Source organism: Lathamus discolor, chromosome W, assembly GCF_037157495.1.
Source record: "Lathamus discolor isolate bLatDis1 chromosome W, bLatDis1.hap1, whole genome shotgun sequence".
Taxonomy (NCBI): domain Eukaryota; kingdom Metazoa; phylum Chordata; class Aves; order Psittaciformes; family Psittacidae; genus Lathamus; species Lathamus discolor.
Window position 1 is genome coordinate 22,471,303 of NC_088908.1, and position 23,005 is coordinate 22,494,307.

The window sequence follows — 23,005 nt, forward strand, 5'->3', positions numbered from 1 at the left end:
CGGGTTGCCCAGGGGGGTTGTGGAGTCTCCTGCGTTGGAGAGTTGGAGATATTCAAGTCCCGCCTGGACAAGTTCCTGTGTGATGTACTCTAGGTTACCCTGCTCTTGCAGGGGGGTTGGACTAGATGATCTTTTGAGGTCCCTTCCAACCCTTGGGATTCTGTGATTCTGTGAGTGAGTACCTAAACTAACTGTAATATCCCCCACCGCTCTCTCGGGAACCTAATGAATATGCATGTTTGTGTGTAATAAATATCTGCTTGCTTAACCCCTCAGCATGCAAGTTAGAAGGAGCGATCCCCCTTGCACCCGGTGCCATAATAAACACACCTGTTTTATAACTCTCTGAGCTGTAGAGTCTGATTCTGTACATCAGGAGTCCTGCAGGAGCAGCAGATCGGGTCATGTGCACATATACTCCTCCATGTGTGTGCATACATGTTCTTTCCCCTGTGTGCACCCCTGCATGTCCGTGCACATACTTAAACATCCCTCCCTGTGTACATATAGTGTGTGCACCCATACACATCTATGTGTGCATGTGTGTGCATCCATGCACGGCTGTGCACACGCACGTGTGCACCCCTCCCTGCATATCTGTGCTCGTCCCCTTTAAGACGCGGTCGGGCCGGATCGCCCGCGCGCGGGTTAGTGAGTGTAGATGGGCGTCTACACTCTAATACATCCCGTTCTCACATTTCCCTTCACCGCGAGGTCTGTCGTGCCTGGATGACGTCACGCTATGGCCGCTCTGCACCGCCGCGAATAGAGGTCTTATCCCATTCCGTGCTGTAGCTTCTTCCCTTCTCCCCCCGGTTCACAGTACCACCTCTCCCCCCCGGCCTGGCCCGGCCCGGCCCGGCCCGGCCAGTCCAGTCCAGTCCAGCCCAGCCCAGCCCAGGTGAGCTATTGCTTGTAAGGCAGCTCTCGGCGGGCGCCGACTGCGGCCTAGCGCTTTTGGGGGGCGTGCCCGAGCGCCGGCGGAACCGGGACGAGCGGCCGCGGAGGGGGCCCGGTGGGGGGATGCTGGGGAGCGGGACCTGTTACCGGGAGGATGTGGAGAGGATGGGACAACCTCCGGTGGGGGTGCTGGGAACGGAGGGGTGGACCCAGCGCGGTGTGTGTGGGGGGAGATTCTGGGGGTGTTGGGATGAAGGCATGGGGTGGGGTGTGGAACTTGAGGTAGGGAGCCCTTAGTTTATGGAAGATTATGAGGTGGTTGCCTCATCTGCCCGGAGTGTGGCTTTAGTTTGTGGAGGAGACCTCAGCAAGGGAGGGAAGAAAGAAAGGGAAGGGAAAGGGAATGAAATGTTGTGGATGGGAAAGGGCAGCAGTAGCTTGGGGGGAGCTTTAGTTTGGGGTGAGTGTTATGGAAGGCGGGGGGGAGGGCAGGTTTTGGAGGAAGTACGTGGGGGGTGGGGTGGTACAGGCAGATCTGACTGTGTTCCCTCCCAAGGCAGGTGGGCACAGGGAGAGCTCCAGCAGCCTCTCTCTGGGGGGCCCAGCAGAAGGACCTCTGCCTGGCAAGAGGTCCTGTGAGGTAAGTGGGGAGAAGGGCTGGGACCCCAAAGCAGCACCAGCTGCACTTGGGGCATCTGTTCGGCCATGGGTGGATACCCAGCATCACCCATGTAACATTCATTTCTGTTGTCTACCTGGTGTAGCAGGAGCTGTGAGACACTCGCTGCCCAGAGCTGCTGTTGTCTTTCTGAGCACTCTGATACGCTGCTACTGCAGGTGACTTAAATTTACTCTATGAGTTGTCTCAGTAGGGTTGTTTCTTCTCAGAGCTGTTCTTTCAGCCTCTATGCTAACAATGTTTTCTTTTACTGCCATCAATATCTTGGCTCTTCTGAAAGAGCTGTTAACAGCACTGCTTTGGCTGTAGCAAGAGCAGCACCTCCAAGGTGTGAGTTTTTTCTCCTGGCCTTCCTAAGGTTTGCCTAGATTAAGGAAAAGGGTCGTCTAATCAAGACAACTCTTTGCAAGACTGCTGTCCTGCTGTTATGAGAGTGCAGTTAGAATCATAGAATCATAGAATAGTTAGGGTTGGAAAGGACCTCAAGATCATCTAGTTCCAACCCCCCTGCCAAGGACAGGGACAGTTAGCCTATTGAGTGTGATTAACCACAAATCCTACAGATCACCAGTATAATTATACTTGTTTTCTGTCATGGGGCTGAGCCATTGGTAATGCAAAATTAGCATTTGCCTGCAGAGAGCTGCAGGAAGAACCATGTGTGCTCCAGCAAGAGGAGGATCAGTTACACTGTAAAAACAAACTCCAGCTGCTTATGGCACTGTTTTCAGGTGCCAGTCCCAAAGTCTGCCTGACACACAGCAGTGGTTAGCATTCCAGATCGGAGCTTTCTGAGCTCTTCTTTAAAATCAGCTTGCCAAAAGCGGCTGTCACCAGGCAGTTCTCTTAAATGAATATAAAAAGGCAGCTCAGTTTTCTCTTTTAAAAGCAGCCCTGATGGCTGCTAGGTAATTGAGGTTTGCAATGTACCTTAGAAGTCAGTCCTTCCCTAAGGGTAAGTGTGCATTTGGTTCATTAATCCTGTTAACACTTGTAATTTCATTCAAAGCAAAGGATTGGGTGCTTTGCTCTTGTTCTAGGGTCTTTTCAGTTTTATATGATGCCCCTTTTCTGCATCATGAGGTGTTTTATTTCCTCTTCCTGGAAGAAGAAATTGTTGCTACTCATGTTTTTTCTACACTGTGGCTCTTGTCCTTCATTTGTTTTGCTTCTGTTTTCCAGGTCTTTGTTCCCTAAGTCTTTTTGTGATGTGTTTCTCTTCTCACCTGTCCTGTCAGCGCTATTTCCCATTCATTTTCCTCAGCTCACTCATGTCCTTCATCCTTGTGGTTGGATTTAGACTGTGCTTCAGAACTTTTCTGTTCTGTGTTAACCCCTGTTTTCCACATACCTAAATAATGGAAGTGTTTTGATTTTTGCATCAAGCTGTTTGGCTGTTAGGAAGTGGGTTTTAGCCTTTCTATCACAAAGATTTCTGTCTGAAGCAAAGAGGTGCCTTGTTTCTTTCCTTTGTGTCTGTCCCATGACCACCCCAGGAGCTGGAAGGTCTCTGCTGGAGGGGCTACAGAAGTTGGGTCTATGTGTTTTGTTTTTTTTTTTTTTTTTGTCATCTGACTGATGATTTGTAGGATGTCAAGACTGAAGCTGATGGCTCTGTCAAGCTCCAGTTTTCTGTAGGGTACTCTGTGCCTTCCTACTACTGGAGGTGCTGGAACCATCTGAGCTGTTGATTCCCATACTATTTCTAAGGTGTATTCCTTGTTCACTTGGAAAATGCTTTTTGTGGCACCGTATGACAGCTCAGCCTTGGAGGGAAGAGTTTAATGAATGGAAATAATGCTTGCCAGGAATATTTTCTCCTCGGTGGCTGTTGTAAATCCCATCTTAACTCACAGCTTTATCCTATAGATGCTGCAGTGGGTTAGAGTATGCTGCCATCCTCTCTATATTGGTTCCAGTTCATGTTCTCCCAAAACACTACCTGCAGCTTCAAGTCAGTTGTACACAAAGTTTAAGTGAAGATGCTGCTCAAACCTTTCATGAGTTCTAATTGAAAACATCATAGAGCCGTAAGAAACAGAATTTGAGCGTCCTGCCAGCAATAAGCAGTGGTGAGAGCCACAGATCAAGAATGGGTGTCAGTGGCACACTGCACTTCCTTGGAGTAGTGTCCAAGGTACACGTGTGACCACAGACTAAAACCTCTTTGGTATTTTTTTCTGTCTAGTTTTGTACCTTTTGATTTAAGAGAAAGTAGAAATTTGGCTTGGTTTTTTGAAAACAGACCTGCTACTAAGAATTCTAGTGCTCTGACTCATCTGCCTCTTGCCTTGGGCAAATCGCCTAACGCAAGTGTATCTGAAGTTGAGTTTTAAAAAGCAACTTAAGTAAAAAAGGGCTTTTTCTTTTACTGGCTTTAATGCTGTGTCAGGGTTTCTTCATCTCAATGCTGTATTTTAAGTTTAAAAGCATCTGGGACATCATTAAGCATTAGAAAAAAAATAACATGGCTGAAGCAGATGAATTTCAATTTCTGTAACACCTCCTCAGTGTACGGTGCAATTTTACCTGTGTGTGTGTGGGGAAATCTCTGTAATTTTAATTTTTTTTCCAGTAAGACTATGAGACTTAAGTGGAAACAAGATGAACACCTTCATTCTTGCATCCAAGTCCTTGCAGGTGAGGATGGCTGTGTGAATGCCTAGGTTAGAAGGAGCATCTCTGTTCCACAGTATGCAGTGAAACACTGACAAAGTAAAGTAGTTAATGCTTCATTCCCTAATTTGAAGACTTCTAGAGCTGTGAAACTTTAGCACTGCCTCCTGTTGCATATATACTGTGTAATTAAAAGCTTCCTTTTTCTGCCAGACCTGACTCTTTGTGGAACAGCTGTGCATGGGCAGGGAGAGGACAGGTTTGCAGAAGCTAATTGCTGCTGAATGTCCCCTGGGACACCAGGCTATTCTAGCCCTGTTTATCCTGCTCCTAGCTGATGCTAGACATGTCTCTTCAGAGTGCTTCCTATTGTTTCTAGATACACAGTGACCAAAGGGACAAACTTAAATTTGCAAAAGCTGCCAGGTGTTCTCAGCTGTAGTTGGGTGCAGTGGAGTTCTGCTTGGGTTGTGAAGCATGTTGTAAAGGCACTACTACTGAAAATGAGATGACAAAGCCCCAAGTCTCTTGTTCAGGGGATTTCTTCACTTTATATTTTTGGTAAACTGTCTCTAATAGCGCTGGCTCACAGCGCTGACAGGGGCTGGCTGGGGATATGAAGATCCAGAAGGAATAACTGGAGGGAAAGTCTTGCTTGACCAAACTGATAAGTGTGTGGACAGCAAGTGCTATCTGGCTCATGCCTGGGAGGATGGCATATGCTTTTACTGCAGGTGGGATGTGTCCTGGGTTCAGCTGTAGCAGTTATTTTTCTCTTTCCTAGTAGCTGGTGCAGTGCTGCACTTTTTACTTCAGTCTGAGAACAATGCTGATAACACACCAGTGTTTTTAGTTCTTGCTAAGTAATGTTTACCCTGACCAAGGACTTTTCAGTCTCTCATACTCTGCCAGTGAGGAGGGGCACAAGAAGCTGGGAGGAAACAGAGACAGGACACCTGACCCAAATTAGCCAAAGGGGTATTAAGCCCAGCTGGTAACTGAGAACCACGCAACAACTCATTCCCCCACTTCTTCCTTCCCCTCTGCTCTCAGAAGGATGGGGAGGAGAATTGAAAGAATCTAGACCACATGGGTTAAGATAATAAAAGTCCAATAACTAAGGTACCATGCAAAATTACTACTACTGCCACTAATAATAAGGGAAATAAAGGGAGAAAATAAGAAACTAAAAGAGGAAAAGGAAAAGAAAACAACAATAAACATAAGTGATGCACAATAAAATTGCTCACCACCTGCAGACCCAGCCCGACCCAAGCAGCGATCTGGGCCTTCCGGATAACTCCCTGCAGTTTCTGTACTGGGCATGACGTGCTGTGGTATGGAATACCTCTTTGGCTAGTTTGGGTCAGCTGTCCTGTCTGTTTGCTGCTGGCTTCTTGTACCCCTCCTCACTGGCACAGCATGAGACTGAGAAGTCCTTGGTCAGTGTAAGCATTGCTTAGCAACAACTAAAAACATTGGTTTATCAGCTTTGTTCTCAGACTGAAGTAAAAAAAAAAAGAGCACTTGACCAGCTACTAAGAAGGAGAAAAATAACTGCTACAGCTGAACCCAAGTCAGTATCCACCCCTTATTCCATACCATTAAGGTCATGCTCAGATCCCATGTTTTTCAGTATACAATTGCTTTTTGTCTCGTGTACTTATATATACACAAAAACAAAGAGAGAGAGAGATCATTCCTTAGTACACGGACCATCCCTATAAAGTTTGCTGAACTCATTCAGTCTATGGTGTCATGCTCTATCTCTTGTAACAGTCTTAGGGCAGGAGAGATGTTGTGTAGTGTTGGGTTGTTTCCTGCTGACAACACTGCCGAACTCGTCTGGACACAGCTGAGATCATTTGATTTCATCAAAGTTCATTCTTTGTTGGGGTGATGATTAGAGGGAAGTCAGGGTCAGTTGATGGTGACATGAGGACAGTTCTGTGAGACTCCTGCTGCTGCAGCCGGTTTTCCCATTACTTTATTCTCCGGTGATGATCATGACACCACATATCTCCTTTTCAAAGCCCAGAATGGCAGAGATGGGCATCTAGCTGATGGGCTAGAGAAGTCTTATATAGGAGGCAACAGCATATAGTTGAGTTCATTGGCTGTTTTCCACCAAAATCAAATCCCCTTGAGGTGCACGCCAGACTTCCCCATCTTCCCGCATTAAACACCAAGTATATCCAGATCCCAGAACAAAAGCAATCCCATGAGTGGGTTTGCCTTTACCTGAAGCAGGAATAACCCAGACTGTCTTCCCCAGGAAATTCTTTATGTGCACTACAGGAACTTTATCCCCTTCTACAGTATGTAAAAGTTCTGACTGGGCCGGGCCAGCCCTGTTGGCAGATCCCCTAGTGTTGACCAACCAGGTGGCTTCTCGTAAATGTGTATCCCAATATTTGAAAGTCCCAGCACCCATTGCTGTCAGTGTAGTTTTTAACAGCCCATTGTACCGTTCGATTTTCCCAGAGCCTGGTGCATGGTAGGGGATGTGAAATACCCACTCAGTGCCATGCTCTTTGGCCCAAGTGTCTGTAAGGTTGTTCCAGAAATGAGGCTCATTGTCTGACTCAGTTCTTTCTGGGGTGTTGTGTCACCCCAAGACTTGTTTCTCAAAGCCCAGGACAGCATTCTGGGCAGTGGTGTGGGGCACAGCATATGTTTCCAGCCATCCGGTGGTTGCTTCCACCATGGTAAGCACATGGCACTTGCAATGGCATGTTGGTGGGAGTGTGATATAGTCAATCTGCCAGGCCTGCCCATATTTGTACTTGAGCCATTGTCCTCCATACCAAAGAGGCTTTAACCACTTGGCTTGTTTACTTGCAGCACATTTCGCAATTGTCAATAACTTGGGCAATGGTGTCCACTGTTAAGTCCACCCCTCGATCAGGAGACCATCTGTATGTTGCATCTCTACCCTGATGTCCTGAGGTGTCATGGGCCCACCAGGCTAAAAATATTTCACCCTTACGTTGCTAATCCAAATCCATCTGAGCCACTTCAATCTTAGCATCTTTATCAACTTGTTGGTTGTTCTGGTGTTCCTCAGTGGCCCAGCTCTTGGGTACATAAGCATCTACATGGCATACCTTCACCACCAGGTTCTGCACCTGGGCAGCGATATCTTGCCACAGGGCAGCAGCCCAGGTGGGTTTACCTCTGCATTGCCAGTTGCTCTGCTTCCATTGCTGCAACCACCCCCACAGGGCATTTGCCACCATCCATGAGTCACTATAAAGTACTGGCCACTTTTCTCATTCAGCAATGTCCAAGGCCAGCTGGATGGCTTTCAGCTCTGCAAACTGACTCGATTCACCCTCTCCTTCAGCAGTTTCTGCAACTTGTCATCAGGGACTCCATACAGCTGCCTTCCATCTCCGATGCTTTCCCACAAAACAGCAGGACCCATCAGTAAACAAGGCATATTGCTTTTCACTTTCTGACAGTTTATTATATGGTGGGGCCTCTTCCGCATGCATCACCTCCTCCTCTGGTGACATTCTGAAATCTTTGCCCTCTGGCCAGTCCGTGATGACTTCTAGAATTCCTGGATGACTGGGATTTCCTATTCGAGCTTGTTGTGTAATTAGTGCAGCCCACTTATTCCATGTAGCATCAGTTGCATTATGTGTAGAGGACACCCTGCCTTTGAACATCCAGCCCAGCACGGGCAGCAAGGGTGCCAGGAGGAGCTGTGCTTCAGTGCCAATCACTTCCGAAGCAGCTCGAACCCCTTCATAGGCTGCCAGTATCTCTTTTTCAGTTGGGGTATAGCTGGCCTCAGATCCTCTGTATCCCCGACTCCAAAAGCTGAGGGGTTGACCTCGAGTCTCCCCTGGAGCTTTCTGCCAGAGGCTCCAGGTAGGACCATTCTCCCTGGCTGCAGTGTAAAGCACATTTTTCACATCTTGCCCAGTCCAGACTGTCCCAGGGGCTAGTGCATGAACTATCTCTCGTTTCATTTGCTCAAAGGCTTGTTGTTGCTTAGGGCCCCATTTAAAATCATTCTTGTTCCCCGTCACGTGATAGAGAGGGTTTACAATCAGGCTGTAATTTGGGATGCACGTTCTCCAGAACCCCTGGAAGATCTCCAAATGCTGAGGGGTCAACCTTGAGTCTCCCCTGGAGCTTTCTGCCAGTCTGACAGGATGATGTCATCAATGTATTGCAGGTGTTCTGGGGCTTGCCCCTGTTCCAGAGCAGTCTGGATCAGTCCATGGCAGATGGTAGGGCTGTGTTTCCACCCCTGGGGCAGTTGATGTGTCGTGGATGCTCCTCTGGGTAAAAGCAAACTGTGGCTTGCACTCTGCTCCCAAATGAATTGAGAAAAATGCATTGTTAATATCAGTTGTGGCTTCCAACTTGGCTGTCTTTGATTTAAGTTCATATTGGAGTTCTAGCATGTCCGGTACGGCTGTACTCAGTGGTGGTGTGACTTCATTCAGGCCACTGTAGTCTGCTGTTAGTCTTCACTCTGTTAAATTTCTGCACTGGCCATATGGGGCTGTTAAATGGTGATTGGGTCCTACTGATCACTCCTTGGCTCTCCAGTCTATGGTTCAGTTTATGAATGGGAATCAGGGTGTTGTGGTTGGTCACTTGTCGCAATGCTTATTTATTTGCTGTTGGAGTTGTTGCATTTGGTCTTAGATTTTTAGCATGCCATAACTTACTTGTAGCCAGTATTTGCTGTTTTAGCATTTATCGGCCTTGGGATCTGAACTGAGATTCTTGTTTTTCTGTACTTTATGCTAATGATTTGTAATACAATAGAATTATAGATCATTTGAAATCATTCTTGTTCCGTGTCACGTGATAGAGAGGGCTTACAATCAGGCTGTAATTTGGGATGCACATTCCCCAGAACCCCACAACATCTAAGATAGCTTTTGCTTCTTTCTGTTTAGTTGGTGGGGACATTGTTGTTGTCTTGTTGATCACATCTGTGGGGATCTGGTGATCTTGCCATTTTATTCCCCAAAACTGAATCTCCTGTGCAGGTCCCTTGACCTTGACCTTACTCTGTTTTATGGCAAAACCAGCCTTCAGAAGCAATGGGGGTTGATATGTATGGGGAGCTGAATAGATCATCTTTCAATTGTTTGACCTCCTGGGACAGTTCTTCCACAGCTGAAGTGACGAAAGGGGTGAGACTGTCTTCAAATTCTCTGAGTTGATGATATAATGATGGCGTACTCCATGTAAGTTTCTGCCACATGGGTAGTATACATTCAATTTCGCCTGGATCTACAGATGCATTCCCAGCATCCAGCCTATGATAGACCCTGAGGACAGGGCTCCCTAGGGCCCTCGGGAATTTTTCCCAGAGGCACCCCTCAACTCATTTGGATCCCTGTGGGAGCAGACCAGGACTATCTTCATGAAAGGTATTCTTTTCTTTTGTGTAGTCTGTAAGGTGCAGGGGGCATCTTAGAATCATAGAATAGTTAGGGTTGGAAAGGACATCAAGATCATCTAGTTCCAAACACCCCGCCATGGGCAGGGACACCTCACATTAAACCATCCCACCCAAGGCTTCGTCCAACCTGGCCTTGAACACCGCCAGGGATAGAGCACTCACAAACTCCCTCGGCAACCTATTCCAGTGCCTCACCACCCTAACAGGAAAGAATTTCCTCCTTATATCCAATCTAAACTTCCCCTGTTTAAGTTTTAACCCGTTACCCCTTGTCCTGTCACTACAGTCCCTGATGAAGAGTCTCTCCCCAGCATCCCTGTAGGCCCCCTTCAGGTACTGGAAGGCTGCTACTAGGTCCCCACGCAGCCTTCTCTTCTCCAGGCTGAACAGCCCCAACTTCCTCAGCCTGTCTTCATACGGGAGGTGCTCCAGTCCCCTGATCATCCTCATGGCCCTCCTCTGGACTTGTTCCAGCAGTTCCATGTCCTTTTTATGTTGAGGACACCAGAACTGCACACAATACTCCAGGTGAGGTTTCACAAGAGCAGAGTAGAGGGGCAGGATCACAACCTTCAACCTGCTGGTCACACTCCTTTTGATGCAGCCCAGGATACGGTTGGCTTTCTGGGCTGCGAGCGCACACTGAAGCCGGCTCATGTTCATTTTCTCATCTACCAGCACCCCTAAGTCCTTCTCCGCAGGGCTGCTCTGAATCTCTTCTCTGCCCAACCTGTAGCTGTGCGTTGGCTTGTTCCAACCCAGGTGTAGGACCTTGCACTTGTCATGGTTGAACTTCATAAGGTTGGTATCAGCCCACTTCACAGGCATGTCAAGGCCCCTCTGGATGGCATCCCTTTCCTCCAGGGAATCAACCAAACCACACAGCTTGGTGTCATCGGTAAACTTGCTGAGGGCGCACTCAATCCCACTTACATAAAGACTAAATTAGTTTGATTTGGTAAGTGTACGCAAGGTTTGGAAGCCTTCTGTAAATTGAGATAGGAAATCTCATGGGTAAAGGTGTATACCCAGCTAGTAGAGTCCGTTTGGTATACAACCACAAGAAGCAGGGGGCTTCTTGTGCTTTGGGTCCTCCAAGATGCAGGTGGTGTCTTGTGGAAATGGTTTTGGTTCTTATTGGTATTTGATTTATTTTGTGGCTTGTTACAGTAGTGATTTCAATCTTGTGATTTTGGTATTGGTGACAGACTGTTATAACTGTTTTATTATTTGTAGTTTGTTTGATAGAATTTTAGTCTCTGTCTCTCTTTCAAGTGTTTTAACTTTGTGGAGTGAGACTGATAATGGAAAATCAGCAGAGTGGAGAGATCTTGAAGAAGAGTCCTTTAGGGTGCATTTTGGCAAATTGGAGAGAACTGGGAGGGTCTCCTGGGGGCTCGGTAAATAAGAAAACATTGGTAAAATATTGTAACCAATGGTGGCCTTCGTATACTTAAGAAGATCAGGAAAAATGGCCTAAAAATGGAACTCTGAACTATAATACATTGTTACAATTAATGTTGTTTTGAGGCAGCAAGGAAAATGGGATGAAGTAATGTATGCAGATACGTTTTTCCAGAAACCACCCAGGGTGACAGACGGAATGCAAAATTGATATAGCTCCATCAGATTCCTTAATATTGGCTGTGGAAAAGGACAGGGAAAACCAGAAGGCTTATCTGGAGAGATGTTATTCAGCCTGTGATATTGGGGAAAGATTAAAGTTAAAAAACAGTAATCAGGAAGATAGGTTGGAAAATTATGTATCACAAGTACCTCCGAGAGGAGCACCCACTGCATCTGTCCTATCTGATACTGATAATGAGGAAGAGATTGCTGTCACTGGCAACAAGCAGCAGATTCACATTCAGAGTTAAGAAAGGGTTAAAACAGAAGTGCTGTTGCAGAGGCAGGCATCTGGAGCCCCTGCAGAGCAGGGTGAGCAACTGTGAGGAAAAAAAGCGGAAAACCATGTGGGAAAGGAGGGGAGCTGGCTCAGCTCCTGTTTTTGAGCGTGGGAGGAGGGATGTCGGGTGGAGGTGGGGGAGTGGGCTCTTCTTCTGTGGAATCGGATCGGTGTGCGTGCTATGGGGAGTTTGGACTTTGGAAGTGAGACTGCCCTGGGGGTGGGAGTGCCATGGGGTGGCTCCCATGACTGAATTGGAACTAGACTGACAGGGACCTGGGGAATCAACCCTAGCAGATCCACTGGTTAAATTAAAACTAGGGACTAGAGGAAATAAAGTGGAATTTTAGTGGATACAGCAGCAACTTATTCGGTCTTAAATCAGAGAGAAAAGAATTCGTTACAGATGTGGGATCTACTGGCCACCAAGAAAAAGAGAACAAACAAACAAGCAAGCAAAAACCTGATGCATTCTTTCTGAAACCCTTAAAGTACAAATTGGGAAGGCAAATAGGAATGCATAAGTTTTTATGCATGCCAAATTCTCTAAAATCTTTATTAGGGCAAGAAGCAACATTTAAAGAAGGCAAAATGGAATTAAGAGTAAAAAACAGTCAATTAATTGCAGTTTTGAGTTTATCTTATGTAGCCTCATGAATATGTATGTATGCCCAGTGACTACATAAGGACAGTTTGTGTAGCAATATGGGGACACACGTTAGGAGGAGCTATCCCCTGTGTCTCCTGGTGCCGCAATAAAGAATACCTGCTTGTCAGCTTGAAAACTTTGTTGGCAAGTTTGTTCCTGGAGTTTTCTCCGAATCAAGCCCTACTTGCCAGTGGGCAGGAGCAGTGCCACTGTGGTCAGTGCCAGCAGCGATGAGGGTCTGGTCCCAATATGGCGGGTTCAAGTGGCTGAGGAGTGAAGAGGCAGGGGGGAGAGGGGGCATGGGCATGTGGGCCTGGTGCCATGGGGGACAGCCTTGCCATGGGCCATGGCAGTGGCAATGGCAGGGGTGGGCTCCAACTGGGGCTTTATCGTGAACGTGGTGAACAGCATCGTGGGGGTAAGCATGCTTACCATGCCCTTCTGCTTCTGACAGTGCAGCATTGTCCTGGGAGCTCACCTGCCAGTAGCCCATCATCCCATCGTCTGGCAGCACTGGGTTCAGAGGCTGCTGGGAAGCACCTGGACACTCAGGGCTGAGGGCTAAAAGCTGGATGAGGCCTTTCCAGCAACCACTGTTGGGACACATCCTAAAACACCTTGTCTTATTCCCAGCAGAGGCCAGGCCAGTGAGAACATGCAGCCAGAGCTCTCCATGGATGGAGAAGGTGGCAGCCACTGTCCCTGCTGCCAGGGCAGCCAGGCAATAGTCCCCTGTCACTAGCCAGGTGCTTTGCTTCCCAGTTGTTCATGGCAGAGCCGACCTCCTCCTGCAGAGCCCAGACCACCCAAGCCCCATGTGCTTGTACCATGTGCTGGCTGCCTGGCTTGCCAGAGCTCTCCTCTGGGGCGCAGACACCACAGCAGTGTCCCCTGGCCATGGTGGCATCCCTGAGCAATGCTGGCTGCAGGCATCCCACTAGGGTCAGTGCTTCTTGGGTCAGGTTGTGTTGCTCCCCTATCCTGCTGCCAGGATGGGGACAGAGCATCCTGAAGCCAGCAATCCCATCATCTCCCGGCGGAGCTCCGTTGAGCAGTGAGCGGCAGCAAAGCCTCTTGGTCTCTAAATGCCCCTGAGAGATGTCTGTCTGTCCAGCCCTTGCCTCGCCTGGCACTGCATTGTGCTGGGTTTCCCTTGGCAGCTGCCAATGGCAGGGCTGGAAGTGGGACTGTGGCATGGCCTCCACTGTGCCTCTCCCCCCTCTCCACGGTGCCTCTGCTGTGGACAGTAGCTCCGGCATATCCTGGCTCACCTGCATATTTATAGAACAAATTGCACAAAGTTGGCTTTGTTGCAAATCATCAGGATTTAAGAGCAAGGACTTATCCAGTGCTTCCAGAAATGCTCTGCTCCATGCAGCTTGGAGCTCTCCTCCTGCTGCCTGGGGACCACTGTGCCTCCCTCCTGCCTCATCCCTGTCCCTATCCATGCCTGCCATCCCACTGGAGCAGCTTTTTCCCACTTGAGAGGGGATTTTACAGCAGGCACCTATCGCCTGGCAAATGACTGAAGCACATGCAGTCCATCCCAAGCATTCAGCATCATTCCTCTGCCTCCAGCAACATGGGGCTGGGCACTGGGTTCATGGAGACCTTGCTCTGACCCAATTAATTTTTCCTGCAAACCCATTAAATCTGTTCTGAGTGCACCACAGCAGACCTTTTTCCCTTCTCTGTCAGGGAGCACGTGCCTGGCTTGCTGCAGGAAGCATGTGCTTGATGCTCTTTCTGTGGCTGTCCAGTGGTGTGCTGCTGGCTTTGGAGGAGCTTGGATCATCCATCACTGCTTGGACTGAATTGTGGGGTGCAAGCATTGAGCAGGCTGCATTCCGAAGCAAGTGTGGCCATCCTTGGCATCACAGTGCTGCCCCAAGCTCTCCCACCCTGTGCTGTGCAGGAGCCGTCCCTGCCCCTCTGAGCACATGGTCCTTTAGTGATAGGGAGGGCCATGTAGGAAGAGTGAAGCTACGATGGGATGGTCCTACAGAAGGACCAGTTTGCCTGTTCCTGTCCAGCTCTTGGCCATCACATGCAGTGTTTTCCCTCCTTGTACACAGACAGAGGCTGTCAGCGTACCCAGTGGTGCAGGGGTTAGCCAGTCCCCAGCCCCTCACAGCAGCAGCCCTGAGCAAGTCCCTCTCTAGCATCCTTGTAGGCCCCCTTCAGATACTGAAAGGCTGCTATGAGGTCTCCACACAGCTTTCTCTTCTCCAGCTGAACAGACCCAATTCTCTCAGCCTGTCTTCATATGAGAGGCACGCCAGACCTCTTATCCTCATGGCCCTCCTCTGGACTCAATTTGAGACAAGGAGGCACAAAATGAAATACAAATCTTTGTAAATAAGTATAATCAGTTCTAAGTAACATTAAGTTTGATGGCTTTGTAACAGTAGCAATGGAAAATAACTGAGGTACATGTTTCACAGAAAAAAAAATAGAGTGCAGCTAGGGAACATAATGAGAATCCTTGTATAAGATAAACTGTTGTAGTTGACATAGTTTTAGGTCCTTATGACCTTAGTAAAAAATAAGTGTAAGAAAACAGGATAGAAAAACAGGACATATAGATAAAGAGTATATAGAATCATAGAATCATAGAATAGTTAGGGTTGGAAAAGACCTCAAGATCATCTAGTTCCAACCCCCCTGCCATGGACAGGGACACCTCACACTAAACCATCCCACACAAGGCTTCATCCAACCTGGCCTTGAATACTGCCAGGGATGGAGCACTCACAACCTCCCTGGGCAACCTATTCCAGTGTCTCACCACACTAACAGGAAAGAATTTCCTCCTTATATCCAATCTAAACTTCCCCTGTTTAAGTTTTAACCCGTTACCCCTTGTCCTGTCACTACAGTCCCTGACGAAGAGTCCCTCCCCAGCATCCCTATAGGCCCCCTTCAGGTACTGGAAGGCTGCTATTAGGTCCCCACGCAGCCTTCTCTTCTCCAGGCTGAACAGCCCCAACTTCCTCAGCCTGTCTTCATACGGGAGGTGCTCCAGTCCCCTGATCATCCTCGTGGCCCTCCTCTGGACTTGTTCCAGCAGTTCCATGTCCTTTTTATGTTGAGGACACCAGAACTGCACACAGTACTCCAGGTGAGGTCTCACAAGAGCAGAGTAGAGGGGCAGGATATGAAACTAGAAAATGTCCAGGATGGGCTGCAGATAAGCTAACTGATAAGTCGAAGGACAAGATGATTGTGTCTGCAGTGTTACTGAACCAATTAAGCTGGTGTAAGCATTATCTACAGCATGGGCTTCAAAGACCGCCAGAAGTGATGAAGATTGTTGGAATAAGTAAATGACCCCCAAAGACCACCACCACATTTTTGTACGCATGCGGGGAAACTTTCTAGAAGAAAGATGTAATACATAAGTAGCCTCATGAATATGCATGTATGTACATAATGAATATGTATGATTAGTGACTATATAAGGACAGCTTGTTTAGCAATTCAGAGAGACACGCTAGGAGGAGCTATCCCCAGTGTCTCCCGGTGCCGCAATAAAGAATACCTGCTTGTCAGCTTAAACTTTGTTGGTGAATTCCTGGAGATTTCTCCAAATCAACTCCAACAGCTCCATGTCCTTCTTATGTTAGGGACACCAGAACTGTATGCAGTACTGTAAGTGGGGTCAAACCGGAATCCAAGGAGTATCCAGAGCTTGGGAGAGCCAGGAAACCACCAAGCTCACAGGGTGGGAGCTGTGCCTATGCCATGGGGATACGCAGCCACCAGACATCCATCTCACACAGGAGGACCACATGCCAGGGTGATTGTGCATGCTGGTCACAGGCTCTGTGCACTGACCTCTAATTAGGTGGCTCACACATCTGCAGGGCCTCCATATACTAATTGGGGTGGGGGGTGTGTAGCTGAATTATGTGAGAACTTTGGTTTCACAGGTCATTTCTGTGCCCTGTATTTGGGGTCACCTCTGAATGGCACCGCAGGAGCCAGGGGGACAGGGGATGTGCCAGGCAGGCCCCCACAAAGGTCTTTGCCATGGGGTCTGTCTGGGTTTGACAATGCCCTGGGGGTCTCTGCTAAGGCTCTGTCCATGCCTTGCACAGAGCTGTGCCAGGGTCCCTGCACTGGGCACAAGCCATGTTCCAGATGTTGCATCCAGCTGTTTGGTGGTGCTGCAAGGAGCAAGGAACCATCTAGTTGCTCCCATTGGAGGGGAGCAGGCAGAAAGGGGCTGTGGGATTTTCCTTGCCTGTGACATGCCACTCTGCTCTGTCTTTCAGAGGACATGGTGTTCAAGCACCAGGAGCCGCTGGCCTAGGCCTTCCTGCAGGGCACACTGGACTCCGACAGTGCTCTGCAGACCAGCAGCCACTCCAACCTGAGTGAACTCTGCCAGTGCCTCAGCTTTCAGCTGGTATCCATCCCAGCACTGACAGCCCCTTCCCCAGGTCCCTGCCTGGAGCGTGGGGCCATCGCTTGTTAATGAGGATGGTTTTTTAGTGGATGACAGATATGCTGAATGCTCATTGCTGGGGATACAACAGCTTGGGGGTTTCCATAAAGGACATGGGTGATAGTTCCTGATATCACAGGGTATAGAAGTCCTTGGACCTGCAGCAAACCCTCAGGAAATTCTAGACCTGAGTTTTAGGGCTAAAAGCTCTATAATCAACTTTATAATCAGATGTGGTTTGTGCAGGGAAGAGATAGCCCAAGGAAAGCCTGTGGTGCTGCTCCACCCATGGTAGTCTGCAGGAGGAGACCTGGGGGCATAGTTATTACCTGGCAGAGGCTCTTCCTGCTTAATAAGAGTCACCCTTCCCATTATCAGCATCAACACTATTGTGGTTTAAGCCCAGCAGGTAACTCAGAACCACTCAGACACTCACTCTCCCGCTTCTTCCCTCCCCCCTGCTCCCAGAGGGATGGGGAAGAGAATCAAAATAACGTAAATCCCATGAGTTAAGAACAGTCCAATAACAAAGGTACCATACAAAACCACTACTACTACCACTAATAATAATGATAAGGGAAATAACAAGGGGAGAGAATATAAAAATAAAAGGGGAAAAGGAAAACAATAGACACAAGTGATGCACAGTGCAATTGCTCTCCACCCGATGACTTATACCCAGCTTGACCCAAGCAGCGATCAGGGCCTTCCAGGTGACTCCCCCTAGTTTATATACTGGGCATGACATCCTGTGGTACGGAATACCCCTTCGGCTAGTTTGGGTCAGGTGTCCTGTCTCTGCTTCCTCCCAGCTTCCCATGCCCTCCTCACTGGCAGAGCATGAGACTGAGAAAGCCCTTGATCAGAGTAAGCATTACTTAGCAACAACTAAAACGTTGCTGTGTTATCAGCATTCTTCCCAGACTAAAGCTCGGCAGAGATTACACTGGTGAGTTACCTGTTGAATAGTAGCATACAGAGTTCTAGCCATAATTTTGCTTATCAAATATTTATATCGACTCCCCAGTGTGTTTTGATATGCATTCTTTACTAAGGACCATAACGAAGATGAGGGAACAATTATCTTTCCCTGTGGTATACTAGCCCACCCTTCATCTTGACCTATAATTAATTTCTGATCTTCTTTATTATAGTTTGGCTTACCTTTTAGAGAAATTTTCCCATCAGGAATTAAAGCTCCTTCAATTGTTACCTCACCTTTTGCAGCTTCTTTTGCCTCTCTGTCCGCCAGCTCATTTCCCTCCTCCAATTCTGAGCTCACCTTCTGGTGTGCCTTGATGTGCATAATTGCCACCTTCTCAGGTAGTTGGACCACTTCCAACAGTCTCAGTATTTCTTGTGCATGTTTAATGTTTTTTCCTTGTGAATTCAACAGTCCTCTCCTTTCAAATGGCACCATGTGCATGCACAACTCCAAATGCGTATCTTGAGTCTGTACAGACATTTATGTTTTTTCCTTTTGCCAGTTCCAGAGCTCTAGTCAGAGCAATCAGTTCCACCTTCCGTGCAGAGGTGTTTATGGGTAGTGGTCTGGATTCTATTACTTCAGCATGCCATTTTCCACTGATGACATAGCTGTTCTCATCAGTAAACCAGGTTTCTGCGTCATCTAAAGGGGTATCTTTCAGATCCGGACGACTGGAATATGTGGCCTCAGTAGTCTCTGCTGAGGCTTGCTCCACCATGATGGCTTGATAATTCAGAAACCTTTGTGGGGAAAGCCAGTGCCCACCTTTCACTTTCAGCACTGCAGACACTGTATGGGACACCAGCACAGTCATTTTCTGGCCCAAGGTAAATCTTGGATGTTTAGTACAACTGCTGCAACGGCCCTGAGGCATCCAGGCCATCCTTCAGCTGCAGAGTCTAATTGCTTACAGGCCCAAGTCCTGTGCTAGTATTCCTAAGGCAATTTCTTGTATGGGAGAAAAGAAAGAATGGTTTACTCACATCTGGGAGTCCTAAGGCTGGTGCCGACCTCAAGGCATTTTGAATTGGTGGAAGGCTCAAGTCGCTTCTCTTGTCACTGAAGATTCTTGTTGTAGTGCATATAGAGGCTTAACAATTAGTCCATGATGGTAGATCCACAATCTACACCATCCTGTCATACTGTCCAGGCCACACAGGCCTCTTTTGTCTGGGTAGCTATTAGGATGTCATCTATGTACTGCAGGAACTTCTCTTCTTCCGGTGGGGCTTCCCAGGATTCTAAGTCTTTTGAAAGTTGTTCTCCAAACAGGGTGGGACTGTTCTTAAATCCCTGAGGCAACACCATCCACATGAGCTGGATTTTGCACCTACTCTTAGGGCTTTCCCATTCAAATGCAAAGATCTTCTGGCTGGCTTCGTGGAGAGGGAGGCAAAAGAGAGCATCCTTCAAATCTAGAAGGGTAAACCAAGTTAGCTCTGATGTTAAGCATGTTAGCAAAGTGTATGAATTTACTATTACAGGGTAAGCATCCTCAGTTATTTTGTTAACAGCCCATAAGTCCTGTACCACCCGGTATGACCCATCAGGTTTACAAACAGGTAAAATAGGGGTGTTAAAATCAGATTGGCACTCTTTTAGCAGTCCTAGCTGTAGGAAATTTTTAGTCATTTGGAAAAATTCCTTCCCTATCTTCCCTCTTCAGGGGGTATTGTTTAATCCTGACTGGCTGTTTTCCCTCCTTGAGCTTATCTGTATCGGGGGTGCATTTTTGGCCCTTCCAGGTATGTTTGTAGCCTATACCCCCGGGAATACCTGATCCAGTATATCTTCAATCTGACTTCTCCCTCAACATGATTAGTGATCAAATTTAATCTTTCACATCTTTATATACTGTTGGTCCTTTACTTTTAAAGTGATCTTGCCTCCTTTGAAAGTAATGGTCGCTCCGAAGTGTTCTAATAAATCTCTCCCCAAAAGAGCTTTTGGGGAGTTAGGCATATACAAAAACTTATGGATGCCCCATTGTTTTCCCAATTGATATTATAATAGTTTACAAAAATAAGCCTTTTCACCTTGGCCAGTCGACCCTTTTATCATCATATAATCGTCCCCAAAGGCATTAAAGCTTTGTTTAAAACTGAATACGTTCCTTTTTTTTTTTTTTTCTTTTGCCCCCTAGCTCCATTATAACCAGTGGATCTGCTAGGGAAGATTCCCCTGGTCCCCGTCAGTCTAGTTCCAATTCAGTCACCCGAGCTACCCTATGGCACTCTCCCCACCAGGGCAGTCTCACTCCCAGCGTCCAAACTCCTCATAGTACTCACACCGATCAGGTTCCACAGAAGAGGAGGTCACTCCCCCACTTCTGCCCGACGTTCGTCCTCCACCAGTTTCAAAGCAACCACCGCAGCCATGGTTATGGCACGACCCAGCTTTTTCTTTTCTACCTGTTTCCAATTCCTATACACTCTCCATGCTTCCTCCTTCACTCCCGTCCACATTTATTCAACAACCCCTCAGTCCCGTCTGTCAACATGTCTGTTTGTCTGCCCCAGCACCCATCCCATGCTCAAACACAGGAACTGCGGGAACTCCCCTCCTTTCCCCCTTGGTTTTTCCTTTTTTATTTATTTATTTTTTTTTTTTCCACAGGTGCTCACCCTGCTCTGCAGGGGTTACAGATGCCTGCCTCTGCAACAGCACTTCTGGTTTAACCCCTTCTTAACTCTGAATGTGAATGTGCTGCTTGTTGCCAGTGATAGCAATTTCCTCCTCCTTATCAATACCTGATAGGACAGAGGCAGAGGGTGCTCCTCTCGGGGGTACCTCTGATACATAATTTTCTTGATTACTGTCCCAATATCACAGGCTGAACAACATCTCTCCAGCTTAGCTTTCTGTTTTTCCCTGTCCTTTTCCAAAACCAAAATTAGGGATCTGGCAGAGTTATATTAATTTCACATTCTGTCTGCCACTCCAGGTGCTTTCTTAAAGTGAAACATATCTGCATACATTACTTCATTGCATTTTCTTGGCCACCTCAAAACCAACATTAATTGTAAAAAATGTATTATAATTCAGAGTTCCATTTTTAGGCCATTTTTCCTGATTTTCCAAAGTATATAAAGGCTACCATTGGTTACAATATTTTACCAACGTTTTCTTGTTTACCGAGCCCCCAGAAGAACCTCCCAGTTCTTTCCAGTGTGCCAAAGTGTAACCCAATGGGCTTTTCTTCAGAATTCCCTTGTTTTGACCAGCTCCCATTTCAAACAATCTCTTACAAATCTCTATAGCTTCTCTTTCCCAGTGCTCTGCAAATGCACTTAAAAATATGAGAGCACCTACACACAAGTTTTATGATATTCTCAGGGGATTCAGTAAGATAGTATCTCTGGGTTCTGCAGATCAGCTCCCCTGTCGTTAGAGCATAGTTTCAGTTCCAGCAAGATTTACACTGCCCTAGTATCCACGGCAGGTTCCACTGTTCAAAAGTTATTATGCACTCATGTGTCAGGTTACGAAGTTTTTCCTAATATCCCCCCGTGGATTGTCCCAAAAAGAGAGACATTAATTGTTGTATTCCCATTTTATTTTCTCCTTTGTAACCACATCTTCTCAAATTTTCTTTGATACCTTTTATAAACCCTTTCTCACTTTTCCTTTCTAACTTCCCAGAAGTCCTCCAGGATTTTGTGGCTTTTCTCCACAAACCCACCAGCGTTTCATAAGACACCCCCAGCAGTATCTGCCCCGCTACCCTGAGTGGCTATAAAAGTGGGATACACACTAAAAGCACTGCCACAATATCCACGTGAAATGCCACCCCTCACATACAGTTACACTCCCACAAGGCACATACTCCCACAGGGCACACAGCCACAATATCCACGTGGAATGCCACCCGTCACATACAGTTACACTCCCACAAGGCACATAGGGAATTCCCTTGCCCTTGTATTTCGTAAAGCTATCCACTGCGGGAGGGGTAGCCGGACCTTCCCCCGCTTTCTGAGCTGCTTGATGGTTATACACAGACAAGACACAGGACAGAAAAACATAAACGCTTCGTCCGTCTCCGGCCGCTCCCCTCGCGGAGACACGGAACCACGGATTAGGACTCCACACTTGCTTCGTAGCTATGCTATGTCTCAGTCACACAGAAACACATGGGATCCCACACACTCACACTATGTTTCCGCTTACCCTTCTCCTGCCTCTTATGGTAGCAGGTCCGTCCTGGTTCTCAGAATCTGAGATGCAGTGGAGACCTGGTGGGTTCACCTACCCTTCACCTGCTTCCCTTAGCAGGTCCGTCCTGGCTCCCAAAACTTGGGATGCAGCAAAAACCCGGGCTCGCCCGATCTGCCTTCAGGATCGCTCGCGGCCGCGCTATCGGTCAACGAGCCCCCAGCTTGCAAGCCCTACCTGCCAAGGGGAACTCCGCTGTGAGCCAGACGTCTCTGCACGCCTTACCAGCAGCCCCGGGCCACGCGTACACCTTACAGGCCCCCTAAAGTACCTCAATTCCAAGCATACCATTTCTCCGCAGGCAGCCGGCACAGGTTGTTGTCTGTCCCCGCAGTGAGCGGATGAGAAGTGGAGGCCCTCCAGGCAAACAGCCTGGGGCGCCTAGGATGTCCGCCCCTCAGCCGAACAGAGGCCTCCTGGCTGGCTCGCCAAATTGATACGCGGATTGACTCCACAACTCGTTAAAGTTGTAAAGTAGGTATGCTTTATTCAGCGCTGAGGTGCATGGGTATAGCTCCTCCAAAGTATGCACCCCCAGGGTCGTTTTTCCTTTACATTTATTCCCTTAAGGCATACATATGCATTAGATTACTGATACGCCTATACATATTTAGTATCTGTCCCCGCTTCGTATTATAATGAGCTAGAAGGTCCTTTGCGCCTGCGCAGTGCCCCCCTCTGGTCATGGGCAGGAGTCTCAAGATGAAGTAAATGAGTCTTCCTCCTGTGGGCAGGGGTCTTCAAGATGAAGTAAATGAGTCTTCCTCTTCTTAAACTTTTCACCTTTTAATCTTTACGCATGGCCTTAGGGTTTGGTCGGTATCCCAGCCATAAACCATCTGCTTCTCCCCCTTATCAATAGACTCAGACATCCGCTTTTCCTTGTCAATTGTTGCTTATCAGTAGAACCAGGCCTCTGTCTCCTCCCCTTATCAGTAGTTTGTGCCTTTGTTCTGCTTAATAAGCATGATAGGTGTTTACAACAGACAATACTTTTGTTTAAGCAATCGAATTCCTCTAACCCCCTTGTATATTGGTTAACCCTCTGCATCAAGGGGACAGCAAGGATGCAGTACTCTAGGGCTCTTTACCTGCTCCCTGCTTGCAGCCACTCAGCATTGGTGGGGTACCGGCAGTTTGAAAAGATGCTAACACACCACAGGCT

The 23,005-nt window shown here is 47.7% G+C and overlaps 1 long non-coding RNA gene across 3 annotated transcripts; it reads left to right on the forward strand.

Annotated features, from left to right (window-relative positions):
* The first annotated feature begins 662 nt into the window (after positions 1-662).
* Positions 663-21,259, forward strand: LOC136004367 (uncharacterized). Of its 3 annotated transcripts, none has more exons than XR_010608410.1 (5): positions 663-901; positions 1,457-1,540; positions 1,665-1,737; positions 4,155-4,219; positions 20,242-21,259. It is a non-coding gene; the product is annotated as an uncharacterized LOC136004367 (long non-coding RNA). The 3 variants fall into 3 exon arrangements; XR_010608409.1 differs by lacking the exon at positions 20,242-21,259 and adding an exon at positions 16,465-20,194; XR_010608411.1 differs by lacking the exon at positions 4,155-4,219.
* The last annotated feature ends 1,746 nt before the right edge of the window (positions 21,260-23,005 follow it).